This window comes from Rattus norvegicus, chromosome 8 (genome assembly GCF_036323735.1).
Source record: "Rattus norvegicus strain BN/NHsdMcwi chromosome 8, GRCr8, whole genome shotgun sequence".
NCBI classification, from domain to species: Eukaryota; Metazoa; Chordata; class Mammalia; order Rodentia; family Muridae; genus Rattus; species Rattus norvegicus.
Genome location: NC_086026.1, coordinates 76,422,994 through 76,431,634, shown reverse-complemented (window position 1 = coordinate 76,431,634; position 8,641 = coordinate 76,422,994). Strand labels below are relative to the sequence as shown.

General features: G+C 44.2%; 1 pseudogene; it reads right to left on the bottom strand.

Annotated features, from left to right (window-relative positions):
- Positions 1–2,223: 2,223 nt before the first annotated feature.
- Positions 2,224–3,262, bottom strand: Cox6a1-ps1 (cytochrome c oxidase subunit 6A1, pseudogene 1; annotated as a pseudogene).
- Between the last annotated feature and the right edge of the window lie 5,379 nt (positions 3,263–8,641).

Genomic DNA, 8,641 nt, shown 5'->3' with positions numbered 1-8,641 from the left:
TGAGTTTCTCCTGCTGGAACAGAAGCAGGGTGTTAGGACCCGGTGATAAAGTGATAAATCTGCCACCTACCCACACTTTAATGTCATTACTAGATCCCTTTGTTGTCTCGCTGTGCCTGTGGGTTTCACATCTGCAGCTCCAACTGCCACATTTAAAGACACTTGGGGCAAAGTGGTGCCCGTACTGAACATGCACAGACTGCCTTCTTGCTGCTGTTCCTGAACAATAGACTATAGGGACACTTATAAGTAATCTAGAGAGGGCTGAATGTATACAAGAGACAGTGATATGAAAATCCTGTGCCATTTTATATGAGAGACTTGAGCATCTATAGTTTTTGGAATCTAAAAGGGTTCCAGGAACCGATTTCCCCACAGATCCCGAGAGATGGCTCTACACTAAAACTCAGACTCTGCTGAGAACACAGCTCAGTTGATGGGCGCTTGGCTGATGTGCACAAAACCATGAGCTCCTTCAATCCCCAGCACCACATGACTTGGGACTGTCTGTAATCCTAGCACTTGGGAGGTAGAGACAGGGCAGTCGGGAGCTCAAGGCTATCCTCAGCTACATAGGAAGTTTGAGGTCAGCCTGGACTAAGTGAGGCCCTATCTCATAAATGAATGAATAAATAAATAAATAAACAAGAGCGAAGGACTAAGTTCTCATAACCAATACTTTTAAGATGAGTGTTAATAAATGGGCGAACACAGAGAACTACAGGCTGAGGGCGTGGCTCAGTGGGCAAAGCACTTGCCTTGCAGGTGTGAGGGCCAAATTTGATCTGTAGAACCCTCGTAGGAGGCTGGGTACCGTGGTGCACACTTACGATTCTAGAGATGAAATGGTGGAAGGCAGAGGCAAGCAGATTCTCACTGTCCTAACTTACTTGGCAAAGTTCTAGGCCAATGAGAAACCCTGTCTCAAGCAGAATGTGGAGAGCACCTGTGGAACGACCCTGGGGCTTATCCTCTGAGCTCCACATGCACAGCAGGTATGCACAGGTGCGCGCACACACACACACAACAGACAGAAAAGTATAATGTTTAAATGTCAGAAAAGAAAGTATAAAGAATGCAACAGTAGTGGCTGGAAGTTAGGGTCTATCTACAGACTACTTTTGTGAATCTGTGTACTTCGATATCAAATATAGAAATGAACCTATGTACCAGGATATATAGAAAGTCTACATTATAGGGCAAATGTCTGAAATGAAATGTTTAAATGTGTGGGTTTTTAGGCATTAATTAGAATTCATGGTTCTCCACCAAGGTAGTATATAGTAGTATACTATTAGTATTTGCTGGGTATTAGAACCATAATTTAAATCTGCTAATAAAACCCAATCATAAGATTATGATTTCTAATTAATACTAACATTTTTATCTTTGTGTGCCTAATATATCCTAGGCTCCATCCTAATCATTTAAGACACAATGTGAATCTAATTCACCTGCTTGAGAGATTTAAATAATTCATCTCTCATAATATCTCATCAGGTAGATCATTTTACAACATTTTAAACGGCAGTATAGGAAATTGGCCTGGGAATGATGGGACCTTCTGACATAACTTATAACTCAACCAAAAGACAGAGTAACAGGAAGGGAGAGAAAGAGTAGGCATACCCTAATTACATGATATTAGTCTTGTTTCCAAAACCACATACAAATGCTCACTGAAGAGTCTCGGTTAGGTGCTTGGAGATGGCTTCCCCTAATCCTGAGGACTGGAACTTAGCTTCCCAACACCCATGTAAATGTCAAGTGGGTGCGGTGGCTTGCCTAGAACACCATGATCAGAAAGTGGAAACTCCACCTTCAGGGAGAGCAGATGGCTAGTCAAGCCCGTAGATGAGCGCTGTGGTCAAGTGGGAGACGCTGCTCCGTTATGTAAGGTGGAGGAGGATTCAGGGAGATTGAGAATGTCAGCCTCTAAAAGAGAGGTGAGTTGGGTTTTTTTTTTTTTTGTTTGTTTTTGTTTTTTTTTTTTAATTTTGGGTAAACATGCTTTTTATTTTCATGGACAATCTAAGTTTAAGTTATTTATATAAGCCATCTCTTCTTACAAGCAAAGGGATGGAAGAGCAGAGTAGTGGTCACCAGCTGATGAAAGGAAAGATGAGCTTAGCATCCGATGGGCTTTCGTGGTCCACACACAAGAGTAAGGATCCAAACTAGTGCTGTGGTCCCTTGTTGCCTGGGGGAAGGTCCAGGTTTTCTTTACTCATCTTTATAGCGGGTCGGAGGTGGGTTCACATGAGGGCTGTGGAAGAGGGTAATGGTTACCATCTCCCCAGGGGAAGGGCTTGGTCCTGATGCGGAGATGGGGGTAGGCGACGAACGCGAATCTCTCGTTTAAATCTTCGTGTCACGACTTCAGGAAAACTTTGAGCATGTTCGCTCCCACCCCGGGCAGCACCACGAAGTAAATGAGGGCCTTCCACATACAAGCTGAACCCTCCTCACCGTGGGCACCATTGGACATGGGCTGCCCCACCCGTGGGAGGGCCTGACCCAGCAGGGGAGTGACTCAAGAAGCACACAAGCATACAACATCTCCGACGCCATCTTGGAACTACCAAACATGCTTCCTTACATGTTGATTTTCATTAGTTTAGTAGCTGGGGACCTCAGGCTCTCAGCTGACCTCTCTGTGGATGTGCTCGAGGTAGAGATGACAGCAGATGGTGCCACCCTGGGACTGAGCAGAACCCAGGAGTTGGGGGGGGGCGTTGTTTTGAGTCTTCAGTCTGGCCTGCCCACCTTCTGAATAGTTTCCTGTAAATATCGTGATTTTTATCTTTAACATTAGGACTTTCCAGTCTGGTATCTTGGTATCTCAAATGAAGGGTTTAGATGAAACCAGTTTCCCAACCTATATTCTGTAGAACACAGACCCCAAGTGAGCTAAAAGATGCAGTGTGCCACGCCCTGCTGTGGACAGTCTCCAGGAACCTCAGTGTAGTAAATAAAGGCTCTGAGAGTCTGGTCTGACAGAACAGTATCATCTACAGCACCATTTCTCAAAAGGCTCTGATCACGAAACCCTTTCTCTTATCACAGCCTAACATCTGCTGATTCATTCAGTCACTTAGGAACATACTTTGAGAAACACTGCAATAAACTGGTGTGATTATATCGGAAGCAGAAGACCTGCTGAGAGATGAGTGGTCCCCTGAGGACAGGTGGCCCCCAGGAGTCTCAGTCAACAACCACACCTGGCCACTTCTACTTGTTGACTTCTCACCTCCTGTATCATGACGACTGCAACTAGGGAAAATGCTCATCAGGAAACAGCAAAGGCAGCAGGAACTGAGACCCGAAGGCGGGCTCAGGAACTGGGGTTTCAGAGTTTGTCTAACGGTTCATTGTTTTTCACGTAGCAGTGACAAAATGCATGGCAATTGCAACCTGAAGCAGGGTTTGCTTTGGTTCCCATACTGAGGGGACAGTCTGTCTCTTTAGGAAGGCGGTAGCAGGAGCAGGGAGCAGCTGGTCACATTGTATCTATAGTGAGGAAGCAGAGAGAGATGAGTGGGCTATTCACTCCCTCTTCCCTTTCCCCCTCAAATTCATGAACCAGTGTTACCCACAGTAAGGATGTATCCTCCCACCACAATTTATCCAGTCTAATAACTCCCGTACAGACATGCTCAGAGGTTTGATTCCCTAGGTGATTCTAGACCCTGTTGACTATCATAGTAATCATCACCTAAGCACTCTGAAGAGAATAAGGGATAGAAAAATGGAAGGTAAATATATAACTTTTCTTAGTATGAGGAATCGAACCCAGGACTTCACATGTGTTAGGCAAGTACTCTACCAGTAAGCTACATTCCTAGTCCTAGAAATCCATTTTCTAATGGTATCTAGTTTCTAACTAATAGTAGTATTACTGAACAGCTATCCACAATCCAAGAAGTGAATGGGAGGAAAGAATGATGTCCCAACTGCCTATGGGATGCCTGTGGGGCATTCTCTTGCTTAATGATTGCTGTGGGAGGACAGGTGGTCCAGGGTGGTATAAGAAAGCAGGCTGATTAAGCCAGGAAGCAGGTTCCTTCAGGGTCTCTGCTTCCGGTCCTGCCTCCAGGCTTCTTCCTTGAGTTATTGCCTGGGCTTCTGATGATGGATCATGATGTGGAAGTGTAAGCCAAATAAACCCTTTCTTCCCCAAGCTGCTTTTAGTTAGTGTTTTCCTACAACAATAGAAATCCAACTAGGACAGTATCTCAGATAGTATGTGTGTAGGTGTGTGTGTGTGTGTGTGTGTGTATGTGTGTGTATGTGTGTGTGTGTTTGGATTTTGCTCGTCATCCATGTGTGTGGAAGCCCCAGGTTGATATTGGATGTCCTCCTCTATTGCTATCCACTGTTATTTATTTATTTATTTATTTATTTATTTATTTATTTATTTAGCCAGGGCCTCTCAGTGAACCGGGAATCTCCGATTGGTCTAAACAGACTGGTCAGTGAGCTCCAGAGTGTTCTCCAGGCCTCTACCCCAAGTAGGCCCTCGTCCCCGATGCTACATCATAAACACATGCTGCCCGCACCTGGATTTTATGCCTAGCTTTGACATGAGTGTTGGGGTTCTAAACTCAGATCCATTTCTTCATGCTTGTAGGGCGGGCACCTCAGCCTCTGAGGCATCTATCTCTCCAAGCCTCAGAGAGCATCTTCTTTACTCCAGCTTGAAAAAGCCTTGCACATCATCTCATGTGATCTTTGCCTCAAAAAGTTAAAAGGACACAGGACCTGGGGCTCAGTCGATGAAGTGCTTGCTGCTCAAATACGAGGATAAGAGTTCGATGCCTAGGACCCATGCAAACCACCAGGCACAATAGAAATCAGATCCTTGGGACTTACTGCCTGTTCTAAGCCATGTGAGAGACCCTGTCTCAAAAAAATAAGCTGGAAGGTAACTGAGGGAAACACCTGACATCTACCTCTGGTTTCCACATTCATACACGTGTGTGCACTCGCACACACACACACAGCCCATACATGAATATGCATATACACATATTAAACACGGTCCATACATGAACACACACACCCACACACACACGACATAATTTTAGGCTTCTTTTACTTCTCATGTTGTTTTCAAAAATTCTTGGGGTTGTCAACTAAAGAAATAACAGCGATCTCTCTGCACTCACAGCTATAGTGTAGCCTACCCCCAAAGTAATTAAAGAACCAGGCAATTTGCATGCTTTTTCTCCAAAACCGCTCTTGAGTAGCAGATGGCACACACAAATGTTTTGCTCTGGAGACATATGGAAACCTCTCTGTTTCATAAAAGCCTCAGTGAATATTAAGCTAGTCGCTGTGGAATAAGACGTGATAATCCCCTAAACAGGCCTAATTAGGTCATACAGCTACTTGGCTTACAGAACATAATAGGTGGAAATCACGATGTGATTGGGATTTCATTAGCAGTGTTTTTACTTCTGAGTGTTCCTGATGGCGCCAGAGAATTACCTATTCCCCTTTATTTCTTTTACAGTCTATTCAGTTGTGCCATTTTTCTAATTGTAAAAGAACTTGGCTTGATTTTCTACATTAACTTTTCAGCTCTCTCCAGACAGGGAGGGCAAGGAATTTCAGAAGAAGAGAGGACTTTTATCATAGATTCTGGAATAATCCAATATGTTCTCTTATTACAAGTCCTTGCTGTCATTTAATTAGTGGGAGAAAAGCCTTCTTTTTCTTTTTTTCTTTTCAGGAGACCATAATCCATACTGAGTCAAACTGGAGGCAGAAATTTGATTAAATTTGACTCAAAATACAAAGCAAAATTTAAGCGAGAGACAGACAGACAGACCATATCTTCGTGTCTGCCTCATGTGTATCATTTACCCACAATAGCCAGATGAGAAGGACCCCTTGGAGCTGAAGTTTTAGGCAGCTGTGAGACACGCAGCACTGGGTTGAAAACTGAACCTGGGTCCCCTGGAAGAGCAGCAAGTGCTCTTAATGGCTGAGCCATCTCTCCAGCACCAGGATTTAGTAGTTCTCTTTAACCCCAGTCAGGGTGTTTGAGTGGCCCAAGACCAGGTGTTTGTAGGACTAGGTCTTCATCCCTAAAGTTACCTGTTTAGCAGTCCAGTAGATCTTTAATAAGCTAATAGGCCATTGCCTTCTTAGAAAGCACTGGAACTCTACACTCTGTGAAGAGAGAAGTGTTCTGATAACCGAGTCACAGAGTAAACAACATTACTTACAAGCAGGGACTAGGAATGATCCAACACTTTCCTGGCGCTATGGCCTGCTGTGGACCCAGAAGACCTCTGAGGTGACTTGATTCAATCGGGGTGTTTGAATGGCCTAGGAGATCAGTGTCTGGAGGACCAGTCCATCATCCCTCAGGTTACCTGTTATAAGAACCTTAGTTTCAGATCGGAAAACATTGAGCAGATGGAAAGGGATAATGCACCTCCCCTCTATGTCCTCTCACAGATGAGGCCACGGACGTATAAAGGCTGACTGTTGTGCTTGTCGTAGACAGAAACCAGGCCACCCAATGACAAAGTCTCAGGGAAGGCATGTCGGAGCCTGGCAGTATTTAACCTGATCTTAACCTTAGTTGCCTGCTGAAGCAGAGTACAATAGGGCTTGGCCATTCAATGGTTTGGTTTATCCTGACTTTGTGTCATCCACCCTCTCCTCAGAAGCCATGTTTTGTTTGTTTGTTTGTTTGTTTTCTTCACAGTTTAAACATCAGTCCTTCTGCTTAAGAGAATGACAAGTAGGAATGTTCCTGAGTTCAGCCTTGCCCTCCCTCTGCTTGGCAGAACTAGACATAAATGTCTCAGCATATCTAACTTAAATACACATGCCAATGTTCGCTTGAGCCCTCTCTGGCCTTCTTTCTGTCTCACAGAATTGTGTGTGTAGGGTTAAGATTGACCCTACTCTCAGTTCTTGTAGCTTCAGCCAGTCAACTTAGGCTCTTCTCTTGGGCCCTTGATTGTTTTGGAGAAGGGCAATCAATGCCTGAAATCAATTTCAGAACTCTTGGGGGAAGAGGGTTGTTTATTTTCTTATCTGTTTCAATATGGAAGCTGGGAGACCAGAAGTTTCAGGCAGACATGTTGTAACCATATGATATGTGGCTGGCCTGTTGGAAGTAAGCACTACTTTGAAGAAGCATTATGAAACCGAGAGGGAGGGGCCGGGGCCCAGGCATGCCATCCGAACTGCTGGATTAAGCATCTCCTGTCCCTAGATCTGTATCTGACTCAAGGCCTAAAATGTTCCCTTATTCACTACTGTAGAATCTCAATACTTGTTAGCGTGCACAGCTCTGCTTTGCTATTAGATTAAAGTCCATTTAAAGTTGGCTCGAATGACCTCAGGATGGGGTAGAACAGGCTCAGTGGTCGAACACTTGAAATCTTTTTTTTTTTTTTTTTTTTTTTTTTAACAAGGGGCCAGCAGGATGGCTCAGCAGGTAAAAGTGCCTGTCATGGAAGCATGACAGCCCGAGTTCCTCCATCCCTGCGTCGTGTAGTGGAAGTGGAGAGCAGACTCCTGCTTCTTTGACACAAAATTCTACAATGTAGCAATACTTAGTTAAGAAAGGAAACTTCCGTACTTCCTTCGGACGCAAGTTACTAGCTTACTGCTTCTCGGCCTCGCCAGGTACCAATCTCCCGCGCGTTGCAGAAAGCGGCTGTGACGCGACGGAAGTAATTCCTTCCTGTGCCCCGGAACCCACGGGGGAAACTAGTAACTTCCTCTGGGATCAAATAGAATTTTATAAGAACATAATGGGTCAGTTTGCGGAGAATGAAACCAATGAGGTCAACTTTAGAGAGATCCCTTCACATGTGCTATCGAAAGTGTGCATGTATTTTACCTACAAGGTCCGCTATACTAACAGCTCCACTGAAATTCCTGAATTCCCAATTGCACCTGAAATTGCACTGGAACTGCTGATGGCCGCGAACTTCCTAGATTGTTAAATAAAATAAATTATAATAAAAAAAGAAAGGAAACTTCCTAACATTTTATTCATTTTATTGTTAGAAACCTTGTTGAGAGAGAGAGAGAGAGAGAGAGAGAGAGAGAGAGAGAGAGAGAGAGAAATAGCCTAATAGGAATTAGAATGGATTTCTTCAAATCTCTCTTGAAGTAGAGAGCTGAGCCCCATGCTTTCGGCATGATAAGCCATACCTCCCCTTTCTGAGAGCTAGATTCTAGATTGTTGCAACTTGGATGATTTCTCTGTTGTAGGTGACTAAGGCTCTGCCATTAGCCACCAAGAAAAGTTTTGCCTTTAGCTGGTCATTAGCCTTGGCCCTTGCCAATATTCTAGGGGCCCCTTCCATAGCAAGCATCTCTCAGTTATGACCACTAGCCCAGCACTGAGGGATGCATGATATCCATCCATCCCCTCTACACTGGCTTTGTTACAGAACTAATTAGGCAAACAGATATAGTAGTTTCATTCGTCAGTTCTTGCAATAGTATCTGACTTTACTTAACATTTGCAGCAATTTGACATTATTTAAATCTCATTGTGGCTTAGCATTAATATTTGGACAATCAAGATAGAAGACTGAACAATCAGCTTGGATGCTCAGATAATAAAAACGGACACCCACTGGGTTCGGTCCCCAGCTCCGAA